Raw genomic sequence first — 21,673 nt, 5'->3', positions numbered from 1 at the left:
TTCTATTGGCACCAACCTCAAGGTCTCTGTCTCTCCCGAGGTAGCGAGCTTGGCGAAAGCATCTGCATTGGCGTTCTATTCTCTAGGTATCTGTACAATCGATCCTCGTTCAAATCCAGACAGCTCGGTTCTTACCTTTGCCAGGTAGGCAGCCATCTTGGGTCCCCGCGCCTGATATTCGCCCAGGACCTGGTTTACCACGAGCTGGGAGTCACTGAAGCACTGGACGGAGCTCGCCTTTAACTCCCTGGCTATCCTTAGGCCGGCCAACAAAACTTCGTACTCCGCCTCATTGTTGGAGGCCTTGAACCCGAACCTTAGCGCTGAGTGGAATCTATGTCCCTCGGGGGATATCAAAATGATTCCGGCCCCGGAGCCGTTCTCGTTGGATGAACCATCTACAAAGATCATCCACAACGATTGGGGTGAGGTGAGCTGAGATGAGCCCTCTGCTGGATTCTCTCGGAATCCTGTGCATTCTGCCACGAAATCGGCGAGGGCCTGACTTTTTATAGCAGTTCGTGGAGTGTAGAAAATCTCGAACTGGCTGAGTTCGACCGCCTATTTTAACAAATGTCCCGATGCTCCAGGTTTTTGCAAAACCTGCCTTAGAGGCTGATCGGTCATGACGTGTACTGAGTGGGATTGGAAGTACGGCCTGAGCTTTCGCGAGGCCGTGATTAGGCAGAACGCCAATTTTTCCATCAGTGGGTATCGTGATTCTGCCCCGAGAAGTCTCTTGTTGATGTAATAGACTGGCTTCTGAATTTGGTCCTCTTCTCGTACCAGTACGGCACTAGCTGCATCCTCAGAGATAGCTAGGTAGAGAAAAAGAGGCTCGCCTGCTTTAGGCTTGGAAAGCACGGGTGGTTCAGCCAGATGCGCCTTCAGGTCGAGGAATGCGCTTTCGCGCTCTACTGTCCATTCAAACTTCTTGTTTCCTCGGAGCAGGTTGTAGAAGGGAAAACACTTATCATTTGACTTGGAAATAAACCGGTTCAGTGCTGCCACTCTCCCTGTTAAGCCTTGGACATCTTTCCGCGACCTGGGCGAAGGAAGCTCGAGCAGTGACCTGATCTTGTCGGGGTTTGCCTCGATTCCTTGGGTATTGACTATGAACCCCAGGAATTTTCCTGACGCGACTCCAAAAGTGCATTTCTGGGGATTGAGCCTCATGCCGTATTCTCGTAGTATTTTAAAACATTCTTCCAGGTCGGAAACATGGTTGTCGGCAGTCTTTGACTTGACTAGCATGTCATCAACGTACACTTCCATGTTTTTTCCGATCTGGTCCGCGAACATTCTGTTTACTAATCTTTGGTAGGTAGCTCCGGCGTTCTTCAGACCGAAAGGCATGACCTTGTAGCAATAGACATTAGTCGGGGTCATGAAGCTGGTGTGTTCCTGGTCCGCCGGATTCATCGCGATCTGATTGTAGCCTGAGTACGCGTCCATAAAGGACATTGGCTCGTGCCCCGCCGTGGCATCCACCAGCTGATCGATCCTTGGTAATGGAAAACAATCCTTGGGGCAGGCTTTATTCAGGTCGGAGAAGTCAATGCAGGTTCGCCACTTCCCGTTGGGCTTTGGAACTAGCACAGGGTTGGCAACCCAAATTGGAAATTTGGCTTCACGGATAAAGCCACATTTTTTGAGCCGGGCTACTTCTTCTTCTAGGGCTTTAGCCCGGGTTGTTCCTAAACGTCTTTGCTTCTGAGACTTGGCAGGAACACTTTTATCCAGATGGAGCGTGTGCATGATGACACTCGGGCTAATTCCCACCATGTCCTCGTGGGACCAGGCAAATACATCTAAGTTAGCCGGCAGAAACGTAATCAGCTCCGCCTTCCTCTTGCTACAGAGGTTTTTCCCGAGCTTGACCATCTGTGATGGATTTTGTGGATCAAGGTTCACTTCTTCGAGCTCCTCAATAGCCTGGAGCTCGGATTTGTCTTCGCCTACTCGGGGGTCAATGTCCTCACTCAAGGTGACATTTTCCCTTTTAGCGCTTTGTGGTTTTTCAATCTCAGGAGCCGCCAAGGGTTCCTGGGATTCCTCTTCACTCAGAATGGCCATAGCTAGCTGCCCGGGTTTAGATTTTCCCTTCATGGAAATGCTGTAGCATTCCCTGGCAGCGAGCTGATCGCCCTGGATCGTGCAGATTCCCATCGAAGTGGGGAACTTCATGGTGAGGTGTCGGATGGAAGTGATGGCCTCGAAAGCTATGAGCGTAGGCCGACCCAAAATGGCGTTGTAAGCAGCGGAGCAGTCTATGACCACGAACTCGAGTAGCTTGGAGATTGTCCGAGACTCTTCCCCTAGGGTGATCACCAGCTCGATCGTCCCTATCGCCGCTGATCCTTCTCCCGAAAAACCATACAGCATCATGGAGGTTGCCTTTAGCTCGGCGACGGTCAAACCCATCTTCTCTAAGGTGGACCGGAATAGGAGGTTCACCGAACTCCCGTTGTCTATTAGCACCCTTCTCACTCTCCGGTTGGCGAGCTGGACTGCTACAAGCAAGGGATCATTGTGAGGGAACTGGACATGGCCTGCATCTTCCTCCGTAAAAATGATTGGTTGTCTTTCCAATCGCTGCTACTTTGACTGGCGCTGCTCCGGGACGAACTCCACCCCGTTGTGAGTTTTTAGTTCATTCACGTATCTCTTCTGGGCGCCTCTGCTCGTGCCAGCCATGTGCGGTCCTCCAAAGATGGTGGATATCTCTCCTCCGACCACTGGAGGAGGAACATCCTGATCTATCCGAGACCCGGGCTGACTGGCTGGGACCTCTGGAGTAGGTCGACTCGCTGGGACCCTGTTCCGCGAGTATTGAGCCAAGGGACCGGCTCGGATGAGAGTCTCGATCTCATCTTTTAGGTGCCTGCAATCGTCGGTATTGTGGCCAACATCGTTATGAAAACGGCAAAACTCGGAAGTGTCTCTCTTTCCTTTGTGGTGCTTCAGTGGCTCCGGCCTCTTCCAGGGGACTCGAGTAGAGTTGGCTAGAAAGATACTCTCCCTGGACTGAGTGAGCTCAGTATACGCTGTGAAAATGGGCTTAAAATTATCTACGGACTTATTCTTCTTTTGGCCGTGCTGACTGTTTTCATCATTGCCCTTTCTTTTGCTTCCACCGGGCTGGTTGTTCTGTGTGACGTCTGGGGTCGCTGCCACGACCTCCGTCCCTACTCCAGCGGGCTGATCGGGAACCTGGCTGGTTCACGCAGCTGAGGCCTCGGCTTCTTCCAAGTTTATCCACTCTTGGGCCCTGTTAAGGAATTCGTTGACTGAGCTGACTCTCTTCCTTTGTATATCCTTCCATAGGTCTCCTCCGGCAAGGATTCCGGTTCTCATGGCCATGAGCTTAGAGCTATCATCCGGGTCTCTAGCCCGAGCAGCGACGTTTGCGAATCTGCTCAAGTAGGCCTTCAGAGTCTCACCGGGCTGCTGTCTCACGTTGGCCAGGGAGTCGGCCTGAACACGGGCGGCCTGAGAGGCTCGGAATGCCCTTTTGAAGTTGGCTGAGAAGGCCTTCCAGGAGCTGATTGACTGTTTTTTACTTTGCTTGAACCACTGTCTGGCAAGTCCGGTCATTGTGGAGGGGAAGATCAAGCATCTCAGCTCCGGGCCAATATTATGGGCCATCATTAGGGTGTTGAACATCCCTAAATGGTCTGAGGGGTCTCCGTCCCCGTTGAACTTTGACAGGTGAGGCATACGGAAACCAGACGGGTATGCCGTCGCTGCTATGTTGGGGGCGAAGAGTTCCATCTCGTCCCCTGAATCATATTCGTCTTTTTCTTTTTCTGATAGAAGTTTCCTCATCAGCTCCTCCATCTGGGTCAGGCGATCGAGGGTTTGGTCCTGATGTCCTTGGTTATTCCGGGGCTGTTCAACAGCTCCGGATCCATTGTACACATTTGGTGGGTTATTTCCCCTCCTATCTTGAGATAGGTTATTTGGGACATTCCCTCCGTTGCGTATTTCGGACAGGACCCCCTCTGAACGAGCCTGGCCCCCACTTCCAGCTCAGTTTTCTTTGTGAGAGTTGAGGCGATCTCGCAGGTCACCTCCCTGGGTGCTCTGGTGACTTTGCGCCGAGCTTAACCGCTGACGCAGGTCTCCCCCAGAGAGATCACTCCGGCGACTGCTGGTCCAGTGGCTCCTGCTGGATAGGCTTGGAGTCTGCCTTTGGCGGTGACGACCTGAGCTTTCCCCTGGCGCCCTGCTACGCCGGGAAGGTCCAGTTGATGGCAGGTTCCTCCTACTCCCATAGGCTGGGATGTCCTGGATGGGCCGAGGTGGAGACGGATATCTGATCGGAGATGGAGGATGCCTGACGGGGGAGGCAATCCTAGTTCCGTCTGGACGGATCAAGTTTGGTAGGGGCCTTTCGGCCCTGCAAACCTGCTGGTCCCGCGCCGGGCGATCTGGACGAGGCGCCGGACGGTAGTCAGGGACGGGCTGACGTCGCGAGCCCTCCCCGGATCTTCTTCTGGAATTTCCTCGGTTTCCTCTGGGCATCCTCGAGGACGGCTGAGAGCTAGGAGTTGACATCCTAACCGAACGGTTGTATTGTTGTTGTCTGGTCCTAGGCATTTCCCCAAAGTTTGCATCTCGATGGTGTGATGAAGGGGTGGAGTTGGCTGCTGGAAGTCTATCTGACTGCCTGTACCTGGACCGGTTACCCCGGCGAGACTTAGGAGCCTCACCTTGCCTCTTTCCAACGTTAACGTCGGTTGTGAGAGGGGGTAGTCGGGCCAGGATATCCTTGATTTGCTGGCTGGCCGCTGCTAACTGGCTCCTCAGTTGAGCATTCTCCATCTCCACCGCAGTATAATAACACGGGTTCAGATTAGGCGGCCGAGGCGCCGAACTACCAGTATCGTCTTGGCCCGCCGGCTGTTTTCCTAGCCGCTGCTGGACTTCAGGAACTTGTTCATCAGGGATGGTGGTATGATGAGCCTCCTGCCCATCATGTCGTTCTGTCTTGTTACCATGCCTGGACCGAGTAGTCACCATAGTTGGATGTTTGCAGCAGCACTAATCGAAATGGCTCTCAATGAAAGCACCAAATTTTTGACGCGGTTCTTCGCCAACAGGTAATTAAGAGAAGGAGAGAAAAGGATTAGTGCTAAATGTGAACCAAAATAGGTATATGATCTTAGAGGACAAAAGGGGTGACTCAAGACACGGTTTTTAAGTGGTTTGAAGGTTAAAATCCTTCTACTCCACTAGTCAATATTATTGATCTATACTGAGTATTTGGTTACAAAGTATTTCTTACAAGAGATTATTTTTCCAACCCCTATCAACTCCCAGGGTCTCCATATTTATAGGAGAAGGCACCTGGAATTTGGTAGGGAGGTCATCCCGTGACCTTCTTACTTGTCGTATCAATTCTATGACATTCATGATTAATTCCTAAACCTGACACATAAGTGTGGTCAAATCAATAGGTGAGGAAGTAATGGGCCGCACGACCCAACCCAGTCGTGGGTGTCTGAACACGCACGTTCCTGCTGCGTGTCCGAGAAGTCAGGGGGATATCAGACACGTGATGCCTGATATATGCACGTTTACCTTGCGTGTGTTTACTTCTCAAGGGGTCATAGCTCCATATCTAGCTTGTAACACGAGCTGCATACTGGACCTGACCTTCGGCCTTCAGGGGGCCTGCTCCAGTCTTGGAAAATGGAGGCTAGCCCTTTGGGCTTCCTCGAGCTAACGACAGAAGCTCCGGTCTTAGGGGAGTTCATGAGATAACTACAATTAGTCAGCAGCTCGGCTTGCTAATCAGCCCGCGTGAAAACCAGGGCGTACAACTTCTTTAACCTTAAGATGGTTAAATTTGTTCAATACTTTCTCAATATAGTGGACTTGTCCCAAAGCAAAACCCCCACTAATTTTATTCACTTTGATACCAAATATGGTATCAACTTCTCCAAGATCTTTCATCTTGAAAGTTAATGAAAGAATCATGCAATGTCCCAAAATTTCTAATAAGGCTTAGTGCCTTGGTTAGCGTGTTGGGAGGGCACGTGGAGTAATTATGTTGTAATTAAGCAAATAAATATGTGATTATAAAAATTATATGAGTTATATTATGATATGAATGTTTATGTGTATTAAATATGCCAAAAGGCTTGCTTTTGTTGAAAGGGGAATTTTTCGTAATTTTGACCCGTTGAGAGTGTAATTATGATTTTATATGTTATGTGTGTGAGACCACATTATTATGTGGATATATTTGAGATATTCGGCTTGAGTCGGTCCTTTTTAGCAACTTAGCGGAAAAGTCACAATGAGGACTAATACTCGGCTCGGGGTGAGCCTAGGGTATTTTGGTAATTAAGTGAATTACCAGGAATTATTGGGGTATGAGATGTAATTGGGGAAAATAGGTGTATTAGGAAGATTAGTGGAGTTAATTGAGAATTTTTAGTGTAATTTGAGGTTCAGCGGGGAAGTGGTGTCAAATAACATTTTTGCCCTTGTGAGCTTTGGTGAGAGGGACTTAATAGGTAGGGGCATAATAGTCTTTTTCCAGTGTATTAGCTAGGACTTAGCCAAGTCTGAAGCCAAAATAGCTATTCATGTCTCTCTCTCTCTCTCTCTCTCTCTCTCTCTCTCTCTCTCTCTCTCTCTCCCTTGGAAGTTCTCTCTTAGGTTTTGAAGGGGAACACTTGGACTGTAAGTCTAGAAGGGATCTTTTGTGGATTTGGAGGCTTGTTGTCGAGGATTAAGAATTTCAAAGATAGGGAAATCCAGTTGGGGAGCTCGAAATGTAAGTGGTAAATTCAGTTCTCTAAGCTTTTGAGTTTTTCTTTTTTGTATTTTTGAGAAATCATTGAATTTTGAGAATTAGTTGTAATTTAATGAGTTTCCAAGGTAGTTTACGGTGTTCCTGTACTACTAAGACCATTTTTGTGGTCGAATTGGGTCAAAACCGTGTTTTGGGACGGTTTTGAGGGATTTGCGATTTCTGAAATCGCTGGTAATTCTGGGTTCGCAGGGTAGCACCGTGGAGTTGTTCTTGGAGAGTCGCGGCCCGCATGAACACAGTCGAGGCAGGGGTGCCTCGAACTGCCTCAACACTACGGCGCTTGGCAGACTACGTCACGTGCAAGTGCAAAGTATTTTGGGTCGACACAAGTGCTTGTGATTGATTAGTTAGGAGGCCATTATTAGTACTACATGCGTAATGTATGCTGTTGTGGCGGGGCCAAGCCATAGTGGTGGGTGTTAGGAAAACTTATACAGGATCTTTTTTTATTATTATGTAGATCTAATATTAAATAAATTAATATGAGATAACCTAGAACATGCTTATAAAATTGAATTCAAAGAGAAGCAAGGATAAGAATACTTACAGTATACGCAGCGGAATGAAAGAGTCATTCCTCCAGTTTATCTAACTCTTGTATCCTTTCTGTCGCATAGTATTATCAAGAAACTGAACTTTTCTTCTAATTTCTTCACAGTCTTCCAATGTATTCTTAGAATCACCTAGACTAGAGTGGGAAATTGTAACACCCCAAATTGCTGATAAGGTTTAAGACCTTGTTTAGCGTGGCTGGAGGGCAATAAATGAATTGTCATGATATTATATGAATCTGATTGAATATGTGATTAGAATGCATGATTAGGTTGTATATTGATGCTTGTGGGCCCCGTTTGTATGTTGGGGGTAAACTGGTAATTTTAGCCCGTTGAGGGCATAAATGTGATAATTGTATTATGTGATTTGCACCACGTGTGTGTGGAGTTTTTATTGTGATGCACGCAGCGAGATGGTTCTAGTGAGCTAATTAGTGTAAAAGTCACAACGGGATTTTGTACTCGGCTCGGGAGGAGCCTAGGGGTACTTTGGAAATCTTATAAGTTGAGTTGAGAATGAGTGGTTATAGTTATTGGCGATTGAGTAACCTGTGTAACCGTTTGTAACTGCTGTGAGTAACAAGTTTTAGATAGAAAATGGTAGAATTGAAATAGAAGTGAAAGGACTTGAGTACCCTTGAAGGTTTAGTTAGGAAGGGTTATTAGGAAGGGGTAAAGTGGTCATTTGGCAAGGGAATTAGACAACTTTCAGCTGGGATATTGGGGTACACAGTTTGGGCATTGGGTCATTTGTTGTTTTGATAAAAATTGAAGAGAAGAAAAAAACAAGAAGAAGAAAGAAAAGCTAGGGCAAGAAGAAGAAGTGTAGATGGGGGCTGAAGTGGGAGTCTAGGAGGAGATCAAGGAAGCTTTTGGGTGAATTCTCCACTTGAGGTATGGATTTTATGCACATTTAAGTTGGGTTTCTGTTTTGATTTGAGGAATCTAAAGCATGAGTTAAGCATTTTAAAGTTTTGGTTTGAGTTGCTGAAATTAGAAATCAAAGGGGTGGATTTTGGGTGTGATGATGTTTTGATCTTGATTCTAGTGTCTATAGGATGTTAGATGGTTCATATGAAGTTTTGATTTGATCTTGGGGTTTTGGTATTTGTTTGGGTTGATTTGGAGAGGTTGTAGCTCCGGAAAAACGCAAGAGGAAACCCAGAAATCTGGGTTCGCGAAGGAGCGCTGCGGCCCTGTTCTTGGGTGCCGCGGCGCAAGGATGCTTCAGAATGTGGCCTAGCCGCTGGGCGCCGCGACCCTTGAGGGGAGTGCAGAGGCCCTAGGCCATTTTGGCAGCCAAAAAGTTGGGTTTTTAGGGCTTTTGCCCGGGGACACGGGGGATGGTTCCAATGTATTGTTTTATGGATTTAGAGGTCCCGAGAGTACAGGATTGGTCCCGGGAAGTGGTCTTGGGCTTGGTTAGTATTAAAATTTATGTGTGTTGTGACTAAGATTTCGGGGAGGCTCGTGCTAGAGGACCGTGCTTGTGACCTTGGTGCATCGGAAAGCTCGGGATACAGGTAAGAAAACTGTAACACCCGAGATCAGGGCATGGGCCCACAGTGTTCTTGCAGGGCATGGCCCTAGATTGTATTATGTGCAAATGTATAACCTTGGATGAATTATTATATGTTTGAATGATTATTTCGAAATGTTTTATGGGTGCGTTTATAATGAAAAGGACGGCCAAGGCCGAGAGCGACAAAGGTCGGGTACGGCCTTGGGGCTGGAAGTAACACTTAGCACATGGGGTGCTGTTAGCCAGGGTGGGACCCAATGGATACATGAGTTATCCTTACGGTGAGGACCGAGACCCCAGGCTTTGGTAAGGCCTTTGGGGCAGCATGGCCGTGTTTGTTCAGTCTGATGGTTTTCCTATTTATCAGTGGATTATATGTCAACTATATCTTATGCGTATGTTATGTACTATTTGGGTTTTCTTGCTGGGCTTCGGCTCACGGGTGCTCTGTGTGGCAGGTAAAAGCAAGGAGTCAGTCAATCGGCCATGAGTATGGAGAGCGTGGGGGCGGCGCGTACATGTTCGGCCTGCCCGACTGCTTTGGTTGGGGGCATTTTGTATATGGCTGTACTAACTTATTCTTTTGATAGTTAACCTGGTGTAAATCTATTTTTGAGTTGTAAATATTTTGTAAACCTTATTTTTGGGATCCCAGATGTTTGATACTTAATGTTTTCAATGAAACTAAACATTTTCAATGAGTACAGCCTTAAATTCTGGTTTAGTCACACTTTTGGTTTTAGAAACCACGTAGAGTCAGTCAAAAGCACGATTTCTGTTTTAAACTCACTAAGTAATGGCTCTAAGGTAGTAGGGCGTTACAAAAATTCTCAACACATTAGATAGATACAGAGAGAATAAGAGAAAATAACAAAGAGGTTTTGAAAAGGACTTATCCGTCGTCTTCTCTCTAAGCACTCCTTTTATAGACTCAATTAGGCCATTTAATTTAATTAAAAAATCAATAAAATAATAGCCAATTTGAAGCCCTAGGTCAAAATTATCATAGGCTTTAGGCCCGTGAAATTTCCCATTTGATTATAAGCCCATTGGACTTAAAATTAAGGCCTCTATTATTTTCTATTGATTTAATTAATTAAATAATTATTTAAATCCTTTATCAAATTAATTATTTATAATTTGAACCTTAATTTAAACTTATTTCTTAATTTATATACCAATTTATCTTAATTAATAAATCTGCCATAATTTCTCTTTTCTTCTCTAAATTACATAACTCTGTGAAACTATCCAAAATTGAACTAGTCAACTTTGATAATTCTTATTGATAATTAAACCATTTAATTGAGACTATCTAGATTATTTTATCCAAGGTACAATGGGGACAATGGGCCTACGAAATCAAGATCTAATAAGTTATCATAAATCTAACAAAAAAATTTACTAACTTATTAATTCCTTGTGACTCCACTATAGACTCGGAATTGTACTCTTGAATTCATAGAACGCTCTATAAAAAATATAGATACACTATTAATTATCCATTGTTACAACCACAATTGTCACTCAATCCTCTATAGATGGTCTACAATGAGATACGACTAAAATATCGTTTTACCCCTCATTGTATTTTATCCTTAACACACTTAGTTCCTTGTAAATGATATGTAAACTAATGTAATTATTGAAATGAGATCTCTATCATTTAACACCCTGAACAAAACTAAAAGGAAACCATTGTTTCACTTCTTCATCAGAAGCTATAGATGTTCATATCTATGATTAACACTCCCACTCAATTATACTACCGAGTTCCCAAGATGTAAGTATGGGCTAGTCTGTAGGGTAAGCTGGTAACGAACAAGTCAAAGAACTCAAATAATACAATCAGTTAGAATACTAACCACTCTGAATTGAGATTGAATTGACCTATGGTCAACTATATGTTATGACTAGAATAGATAATAATGGTATGTTTACTTATCTTATCATCTCTCAATATCAGTCCAGTCCAATGTAACAAATACATCCGATCTTATCTACTTTGCTATTGTTCTGAAAAGAACATAACACTATAATGTGTAAGTAGATCATATCGTAGATTGGCAAGTCAGTGTAAATAAATCTTGTCCACTGACTAATCTTAGGACTAACTTATTTTTGAACATATAATCATATTTATATTCCACTGTGATTACGTCACTATAAATAAGATTAACTATATGCTCGAGATTTAATAGAAGTTTATATTAAACAAATAATCATGAAAATAAAACATGTGAGCAAAGTGATTGACCAAGTCAAAAAATGATTTCTTATTCTTTTGTTGATAATAAAATGAGATTACAAAGAATTGGAGTTTTAATTAGGGCATAAAACCCCAACAGTGGGACCATTACATGGATGCAGTGTGCATTTATTTGGCATGAGTCGTTATACTTACTAAGTTATCCACGTAAATATGATTATGATTTATAAAGCATGTATTTGATAGGAATGCTAATATGAATATATGTCTTACTTGATTAAATTTTCTTGCTGCGCCTTGGCTCACGAGTGCGTTGTGGTGCAGGTAAGGGCAAAGGATAACTGACCAGCCATAAGTTAGAGAGCTCTAGGGCCGGCATGTACATACTCGTCCTGCTTGGCCACCACGGTGGAGATAGTTATGAGGAACATGGGATATTAACTCGATTTTGCTGCTTATATCGGCTAATTATGTATTTATGATAAATTTGTATTTGTGATTTAAAACCTTTGGGATCCCTAGTATTTACTCAACCTTTTTTAAATGAGAAGTTCAAGTTTATTGACCAAACTTTTTACTACCTAAACCATCATTTAGTTTTAATTACACTTTTGAGTCCAAATAACTTTCTTACCCAGTAAAGCACTATTTTAAACACACGGTGTAACGATCCTGGATTAGTAGGGCGTTACAACTTGGTCTCAGAGCCGCTAAGGCTTATGGTTCCTAAAGATTGGCCGAATATGTACGCTCGTTGCTAAGTGGTAGGATTAATTTCATAAAAGCATGTAAAGACATTTTATTGATTTAAATAAAAGTACAATTTTATTATATTTGAATGTTATAATTAGTGTTTGAATTGATTATATAATAATATCAATAAAATTCCTTATTCATTCATGAGAATAGTTTCATGTATTAGTGCGAGAGAATTAAGATCATATATAATGAATAAAATAGTCAATAACATATTAAAGTAAGGAATCTTTAATGAATGGTTACTAGTATGGTTTACTAAGTATACATGATGCGAGTAATCTAGATTCGTATTACTGATGTTGATAGACATCTCAGTAAGGGTGCTGTATATAATAGAGGTTATATATGATATGACCGATGAGAATTAATTATCTTTATAAACTTGTTGTTTGACACAAAGATATAATTCCTATCATAATAGATGACAATTTGTAGATCAATCTAAATCCTGAGTATTCATAAACTCCTCTTTGTGCTTATTGAATCTTTTGATTCACTCGTTAATGTTTCTAATTATAATGAGGCTAATGACTTTTTTTTAATATATTCTATATCATGAATAGCTAGGAACATGATTTACAATAATAGAATCCATACTTTCCTAATAGATCAAATATTGGTTCCCTTAAGGTAATTCTGGAAGTGAATAGTTATTGAGCTCAAATTTATTATATGATTATAGATTAATTATTCGCTAGTGAATTAATGGTACATAAGGATCAAGATGTAATTAGAAGGGTAAAATGGTAATCTTGACCAGCTCTAATTAACGAACCAACAAGTGGAGATAAAACTAAATTTATCGATTATATCAATGGACTACAAGAGAAAAATCTGTAAATGTAATTCTATATATAATTATAGTGAAATTCCATATTTATAGTGGATTAATCACGGAATTAATAAATAAGACTATTGGATTAAAGAGTTTAATTAATGATCTGGTTCATTGGAGCTTCGTATTATAGCTTTATGGTCCCCAGATCACCTCTGCCATACACTATCAAGGGTAAGGATGTCAAAAGAAAAATTTGTAGAGATGACATAATTGTAAAGGAATTAATTTTTCAGGGCAAGGAAATAAATATGTGATAATTATGGACAATTGATTAATTATGAATTAATTAATTATATAACTATATAGTTTTGATTTTGAAAAACTATAGGTTAAAATAAATATTAATCATGTTTGGATTAATATAAAGAGAGATTAATAATTATCTTATTCTAATAAGATATTTATTTATTTAAAATTGATATATTTAGATAAATTTAATTTTGAATTAAATGATATTTATTTTGGGAAAAATATATTGTCTTAAATATTAATTAAATAAACAAACGAGAAAATTAGGGATAGCCCTAATAGTGTGGTCGACACACTCATTGTACAGTGAGTGTGGTGCCACACATGGGGATTTTCTATCCTGGGATTTGAAATTTTCAATTTCAAATAATTTGTTTATTTACTTATATATATTTAATTATTATTTTTTAAATATGATATAAATTGAATAATTAAATAGATTATAATTGATTATTTTTATTTTAATAAAATAAAGAATTAAATTACTTAATTATCTTTATAAACTTGAAAAGAAACAATACTTTTCAATAAGAGGTTTTCATAGACTGTCAGACTCTCTCTCTGAAAAAAAAGCGATAGTTTTTCTAAACTTGAAGAACTATTCAATACATCTTCTCTCAATCAAACATTTCTAGATCTCATATGTTGAGTACATCTAGAAAGTCCTAAATCAACCTTTTGAATCCTATGTACCCACACACGTCCTTGTGTGTTTGAGGATTGGTTTGGAAGATCAAGGTGTGAGCTTTCAAAATTTGGATTGGAAGATCATTGATTTATACAAAAAGATCTGTGGATAATTGGTAGGCTTCAAGAGGTAATCTCTAATCTATTTGTATGTGATTTAATATATCTATATATGTAAGATCCTGGTTGATATTAATAAATTTTTCAAAACCCTATTTCTGTTGCGTATCTCTGATTTACACCTTTAATACCAACACTAAGGACAACCTCGACTCACGGTTCGGTGGGTAATGGGTTGATTACCTGTTTAAATGCTTAATTGAACTCTATGCCTTATCTGGATGCTAGCATAGAGAACATGATATACATACTGTTGGAGTAGGACCTAGTGATTGATGTATGAATATTATGGACATGTGTTTAAGAATTAGTGTTGCATGTCAATGCTCTGGTGGTTTGTTTTTGATTGTGGGATGATTTCTGGGTACGGTCATCATCCCTGGTGGGTGGAGTCATTGATTGCAGACATACCAGGTAGTTATGTGTAACGTCCTGGATAGCCAAGAACGTGACACTGTGTGTTTTAAATAGTGTTAAACTCTCTAAATGATTCTTTTGGCTGTAAACATGTAACTAAACGTGATTAATGGTTTAGGGTTAAAAGTTTTGGTCAAAAGGAATAACCATTTCATTAATATGTTTATGTTCATACATGGGATCCCAAAATAACGTTTAAAAGGCAAATTATAATTCAAAAGTTACAACTAGCTGACCTAAGTGGCAAAATAGGATTTGACCCTAGTTCCTCTGAGAAAACCTGACCGTGGTGATCGAGCAACCACATATGTACACGTCGCCACCGAAGCTCTCCAACTTATGGCATGTCCAGCTTCCCTTTCCCCTTACCTGCACCAGAAAGCACCCGTGAGCTGAGGCTCAGCAAGAAAACTTAACCATGCTCATAAGTAGTTAACAACATATTACAAAATCATAAATAGCATGCCTAGCAGTAATAACCCTACTCGTGAATGTATTCTATTAAGAAATGTGACTATAGTATCACACCAAAGCCCGTTGCCCTAAATATGTGACCATAGAGTCAACTTGGGGCTGCTGCCCTAAATAAATGACTAATAAGTCATATCGAGGCTCTTTTCCTAGGATATGGGATTATAAATTCACCACGGGGCCCACTGCTCTATCCTCTGTATAACCAGCCTTAGAGCTGGCCCAGTGTACTTGGCGCTTAAATATTCTAATGACCATAGGGTCGGTCAAGCGTATATCATGCTCCTGATTAGGCCTAACCATATCGAGCAGTGCTCAATGTGCTATTGTCGGCCTTGACTTGTAAGTCAATTCTTTCAACCAGCGCTCAGCATGCTACTGCCCTCCTTGACTTATAAGTCAATGCTTTTGACTAGCGCTCATCTCGCTACTGCCGTCCTTGATTTATAAGTCACTATTTTTCAATCAGACAATGCAAAAAAGCATGCATCATTTAACAATTATCCAGATACAGAGTATTCAAGCATGCTTAATCAAGCAATCACATGCATAATCATAATCATGCTTATTCATGGGGGCCTGAGCCCTAATCAGATCTACATTTAACAATCGGGCTAAGCCTTAATCACATATATCACGTATTGGGTGAAATTTTCTTACCTCTGGTCCAAGCACAAGTTAATTAACAACAACCCTCAAACACAATCGTGCCCCAAGCCCTAGCAATACCCTAGTCACAACCATAATAAGCGATATCCATCAATATCGAATAAATAAAGAATTATGGACCGAGTTCGAGTTTCCTGGACCTATTATTCTTCCAAATCGGGTAGTAGAATCCTTCTTGAGCCTTTACATTTGAGTTCCTGCCACCCAAAGCCTACTTTGGCCAATAACCACAATTTGAGCTGCGATGCCCCTCACTAAGCATTGTGGCTCTCCACAAGTTAGAGAGTCTGTGCCCCAAATCACTAGACACGCGCCGCAGCGCCAAGACAATTTAGGGAAACGCCCTGGCTACTGGGTTCATGCGGGTCGTGACGCTCCAAGAACAGTGACGCGATGCAACCCCGTGAACCTAGCTTTTCAAACACTTTCTCTGAGCCAATTTCCCTTAAAATTCACCCAAAAACGGTACCAAACCCAGAATTGAGTCCCAAAACATCATCAATAAATCACAGGTAGCAAAACCTAACTCAAAAGTTAATCATAACACCCTAAAAATCACAAAATTCAAGCAAAGTTTAAAAAACTTAAAACCCAAAACTTAGAAACTTGAAAGATTGAATTACCTCTGATAAAGTCATTTTTCAGCTAAATCACCAAGCTATAACGCTTATAATCTTCCCTAGAATCGCTATGATTCTAATCTCGGTCGAATCCGAGTTTTAAAACTTGAGTTTCCTTCAAAAAATGATAATGAGCTTAGAGAGAGAGTGAAGGGTAGAGGTCTTGCATTTTATGATTTAATGAGCTCAGCCTTAACCTTTTATTCGAATGGTCTCGAATGACCCAAAATTCCCCCACTCAACCTGCTTCTCTCTCAACACCTCATAAGGGCAAAAATGTCATTTTCACTCTCTAATCCCTATCTATACCCAAATCTCCCCAGATAATTCCACTAAACCTGGAATGTTGCTATTTCTCTCAAAATACGATCCACGCTACAATGAGTCCCGGTGACTCTCCAGATCACCCAAAATACCCCTTGGCTCGCCCCGAGCCGGGTATTACTCCCCGTTGTAACTAAACCACTAGCTTGCTCCCTAGGATCGTCTCGTGCCGAATAACTCAAATATATCCACAAAATAATGTGGTCTCAATCAATATCCACACACACACACACACACATATATACGAATATGCCCTCAACAGGCAAAAATTATGGAAATGCCCTTCTAATAAGAAACGGGCCCACATGCATGCTTAATACACCTAAACATGTCAATATAGCCATATGATAATATAATTCACATAATTCATATAATCATGCATATACTCACATAATACATAATTAAAATAAGTTATTGCCCTCCTTGCACCCTAATCAAGGCACTAAGCCTTATCAGAGAAATTGGGACGTTACAATTATCCCCTCCTTACAAGAATTTCTTCCTCAAAATTTTATCTGAAATTTCAGGATACTGATCCCGCATATTGGACTCTAATTCCTAGGTTGCCTCCTTGACCTTGTTGTTCCTCCATAATACCTTAACCAAAGGTATGGCTTTGTTCCCCAGGACCTTGTCCTTCCTCTCTAGTATCTAGACTGGTTGTTCTTCATAGGAAAGATTTTCCTGCAGCTCCTGATCTTCATAACTCAATACATGAGTCACATCTGATACATACTTTTGAAGCGTCAAAATATGAAACACATTGTGTACGGTCGACAATGCCAGTGGTAAGGCCAATCTGTAGGCCACATGACAAATCCTCTCCAGGATATCAAATGGTCCTACAAACCTAGGGCTCAACTTGCCCTCCTTTCCAATTCTCTTCACCCCTTTACATGGTGAAACTCTAAAGAAGACATAGTCTCCCACTTGGAACTCCACGTTCATGCGCTTCAGAATTGCATAACTTTTTTGTCTACTCTGAGATGCGAGCATCCGAGCTCTGTTCTTCTAAATAGCCTTATTGGTCCTCTGAACTGCCTCACGACCCAAGTGAATGGGTGATCTACATTTCCTACAATACAACTTCTTATAAGGAGCTACTCCAATGGTTGACTTATAGTTGTTATTGTAGAAAACTGTATCAAAGGCAAATACTTATTCCAGGACCCTTGAAAATCCAGCACACATGCTCGCAGCATGTCATCTAACATTTGAATTGTCCTCTTAGATTGACCATCTGTCTGAGGATGATAAGCGGTACTAAATTTCAGCTGTGTACCCATAGCCTTAAGCGGTGTACCCATAGAAGTAAATGTGGGGTTCCGATATGATACAATTGACCTTAGAGCCCTGTGAAGGTGCACTATCTCTCTCACATAGAGATCTACGTACCGGTCAACTGTATAAGTTGTCCTCACTGGTAAGAAGTGAGTTGATTTGGTTTATCGATCCATAATAACCCACACCAAATCATGCTGACCCACAGTCCTGGGTAACCCAACCACAAAATCGATTGTGATATCCTCCCATTTCCAATTTGGGATATCCAGAGGCTGCAATAACCCTGCTGGTCTCTGATGCTCAGCCTTCACCTTCTGACACATCAGACACATAGCCACATACTCGGTTACATCCCTCTTCATCCCAAGCCACCAATACAAAGTCCTCAGATCCTGATACATCTTTGTGGTGCCTGGATGCAAAGAGTAAGGGGTAGTATGAGATTCATCCAGACTCTCTTGTCTGATAACAGTATACATCGGAACACAAATCTGTCCCTGTATCTCAGTAAGCCCATTTTGACACTGTATAGTCCCTAGCTACTCTATCTAGGATGTCCCCTCTAATCCATATCAGTTGTGGATCACTCAACTGACTTTCCTATATCATCTTCAAAAAAGAAGATTGTAGTGCGATGTTGGCTAATTGGCCCACCACTAACTCTATTCCAGTTTCGGTCATATCCTCTGCCAATTCCTTGGATATCTGTCTCGCACTATATAATTACCTCGGCCCCTTCCGGATTAAGGCATTTGCCACCACATTGGCTTTTTCTAGGTGATACAGAATTTCACTGTCATAATCCTTCATCAACTCTAACCAACGCCTCTGCCTATTGTTTAGGTCTTTCTGTGTGAAGAAATTCTTCAGGCTCTTGTGGTAAGTGTGTATCTCACAATTCTCCCCATAAAGGTAATGCCTCCATTCCTTGAATGAAAATACCATTGCTGCTAACTCCATATCATGAGTAGGATATCTCTGTTCATATTCCTTCAACTGACATGATGCATAAGCAATCACCTTTCTTGCATGCATAAGAACACAACAAAACCTTAGTCTCGAGGCATCATAGTACACTACAAAATTCTCCTGATATGTTGGAAGACTCAGTACTGAAGTTGTAATCAATTGCCACTTCAACTCCAAGAAGTTGTTCTCACACCTATTTGACGACGCAAAATTCTGGTTCTTGCGTCTTAGTTCCGTCAATGGGGTAGCAATCCTTGAGAATCCTTCCAAGAAGTGCCTGTAATAACTTGCAAATATTAGGAAACTCCTGATCTCTGAGATGTTCCTTGTCCTTGGCCAGGGATGGAAATCGAGGGAACAGTCGATCCCCCCACAGCCAATCGAGGTTCAGAGATGGCCATGGGTATAATGAGGCCGACTCAGGCAAGGGAAATGCTGGTAGGAGGAATGAAGAAAGAGGTAGAGGCGGGAGCTAGGTACCTCAAGATGACCAGCCCAATAGACGGGATGCTGGGGGGCAGCCCAGGTAACATAATGTCTTCAACCGGCTCGGGGGTAGCGAGCAGCGGAGAAGAGACGAGGATTTGAGAGACGTACTCAACGATCGCCGCGAGCGGCATGGCGAGAACGTTCCCCCAGCAACAGAGGCTACAGCGATTCCTGCCACTGTACAGACCCAGATAGATGCCCTCAACCAGGCAGTGCAACAGCTGGTCGAGGGAAGGACATATTATATCGACCACGATAGGAAAGGCACTCCTTTCGTACAGAGGATAGCTAATGCAGAAACTCCAAGCAAATTCAAAATGCCTTCACTTCCAAACTTTGACGGGTACGGAGACCCAGTATCTCATGTCAATAAGTTTGAAATACAAATAATCATTCAGAAAGTGTTCGAAGACGCCCAGTGCAGGATCTTCCCTACAACACTTTCTGAGGCCACGCAGGAGTGGTTTTTTAAGTTCCCTCCTGCAAGCATAGTTTCCTGGGAAATGTTCGTAAGGGAGTTTTATGGACAGTTCTATGCAGGTCGTGTGCATTCGACCGAAGCAAACCAGCTGGTGGAAATTCGCCAGCAGGATGGAGAATCAGTGAAGGACTACATCCGTCGCTTTATGCGAGCAGCAGCTGGAGCAAAAACGGTGGGGGACGAAGGAAAAATGATGTCCATAACCGCAGGGGTTAGGCGTCCCCCCTCTGGAAAAGCCTCCGAAAGGAAGGACTTAGAACTACCCAGGAATTCTTGGACTGGGCTGATCATTACATCAAGCTCGAAGATGTCATTGCCGACGATGGAAAGCCTTCCGGCAAAGATAAGAAAACAGCCGAGCCTGCCAAAGCCGCCAATGGGTCCAAACCTAACTGCAACGGCAAAGGCAACGGGAACGGCAGCGGCAATGGCAAGAATGGTGGAAAACGACCGTATAACGAGCCTTCCACCTCCAACAATAAACGAGCGAAGGGTAACCGTTATGAACCTCGGTTCACTAACTACACTGCCCTCGTTGAGTCTCAGGGAGAGGTTTATCAGGCCACAAGTTCTAGTGTGCCTTATAAAAAACCTGGCCCCATTCAAAAGGATATTTCAAAGAGGGACACTACCAAGTTCTGTCGTTACCATAACGACTACGGACATGACACCAACGAATGCAACCAGCTGAAAGACGAAATTGAGTTCCTTATTAGATAAGGACACTTGAGAAAATACGTACGGGCCTCGGGAAATTCCCAACGAGAAGCTCCGGGTGGCAACAAGCAGGCGTCCACACGCCAACGCTCGCCACCCTTACAGCCTGCCCTCGTGACTGGCACATTATTGACCATTTGTGGAGGCCCGCACCTCGCGGGAAGTAGCGGAAAGGCCAGGGAACGATATGCTCAGACCCTGCGCCACGACCAGGACATCGAGATGATGATTGTGGAGGACCGCGTGCCAAAAATTGTTCGATAAGAAGAAGGCGAAATAACCTTCTCTAATGGCGTTGCCCAACACGTCCGATTCCCACATACCGATCCTCTGGTCGTGGATATCCAGATGGCTAACATGATGGTAAAGAGAGTGCTGGTCGATACAGGAAGTTCGGTGAATATCCTATATAAGTCTTCGCTGGAACGCATGAAGTTGTCCATTAAGGACCTGGAGCCCTGCAACCAAATGATATACGGCTTCTCTGGAGAAGGACTCGCCCCCATCGGATTGATCAGACTACCGGTGACGACAGGTATAGCTTCTGCTACCAGGACATTACTCGCCACTTTTGTAGTAGTCGATTGTCCTTCGGCGTACAATGCCGTCATTGGAAGGCCTATACTAGTTGATCTACGGGCCGTCATCTCTATGTGGCACTTATCCATGAAGTTCCCAATGGACACAGGGGTAGGACGCGTGTTGGGGAACCAGAGGGAAGCCAGGGAGTGCTACAACGCCTCAATCACAAAGGCAAAAAGGGGAATGCCAAAGAGCCCTTCCTCAGATAGGTTGCAGATGGCAGTTGATACCCAATCGGGTGATGAAGTCACCAAATAGGGTGTTGCCCAAAGTGAGGATAGAGACTTAGATCCTTGCTTTGGGGATTTTGAAGAGAACGTTGGACCCGTCGAGGACCTAGAAGAGGTCCAACTCGATGAAAAAGACCCGACCAGAGTTGTGAAAGTCGGGAAAAAACCAGAGCCCACGACGAAGCACACACTGGTGGAATTTTTGCGGAAGAACCAGGAGGTTTTTGCCTGGTCGCACAAAGACATGGCTGGGATAGATCCTGAAGTTATCAGCCATGTCCTAAATATAGACAAGACTTTTCCACCCGTGCAACAAAAGAGAAGGCTGCTCGATAAGGATAGATCGAGAGCCTTAATGGAAGAAGTTGAAAGATTAAAGGAGAATGGGTTCATCAGGGTGGCATTTTATCCATCGTGGGTCTCCAATCCAGTGCTGGTTCCCAAGCCTAATGGCAAATGGCGAACCTGCGTGGATTTTACAGACCTCAATAAAGCCTGCCCAAAAGACTGCTTCCCACTCCCAAGAATCGACCAGCTAGTCGATACTACTGTAGGACACGAGATCCTCTCGTTCATGGATGCATATTCGGGCTACAACCAGATTAGCATGCATCCCCCTGATGAGGATCACACCAGCTTTCGGACCGATACGG

Source organism: Humulus lupulus, chromosome 3, assembly GCF_963169125.1.
Source record: "Humulus lupulus chromosome 3, drHumLupu1.1, whole genome shotgun sequence".
Taxonomy (NCBI): Eukaryota; Viridiplantae; Streptophyta; class Magnoliopsida; order Rosales; family Cannabaceae; genus Humulus; species Humulus lupulus.
Note: the sequence above shows the minus strand (reverse complement) of the source record.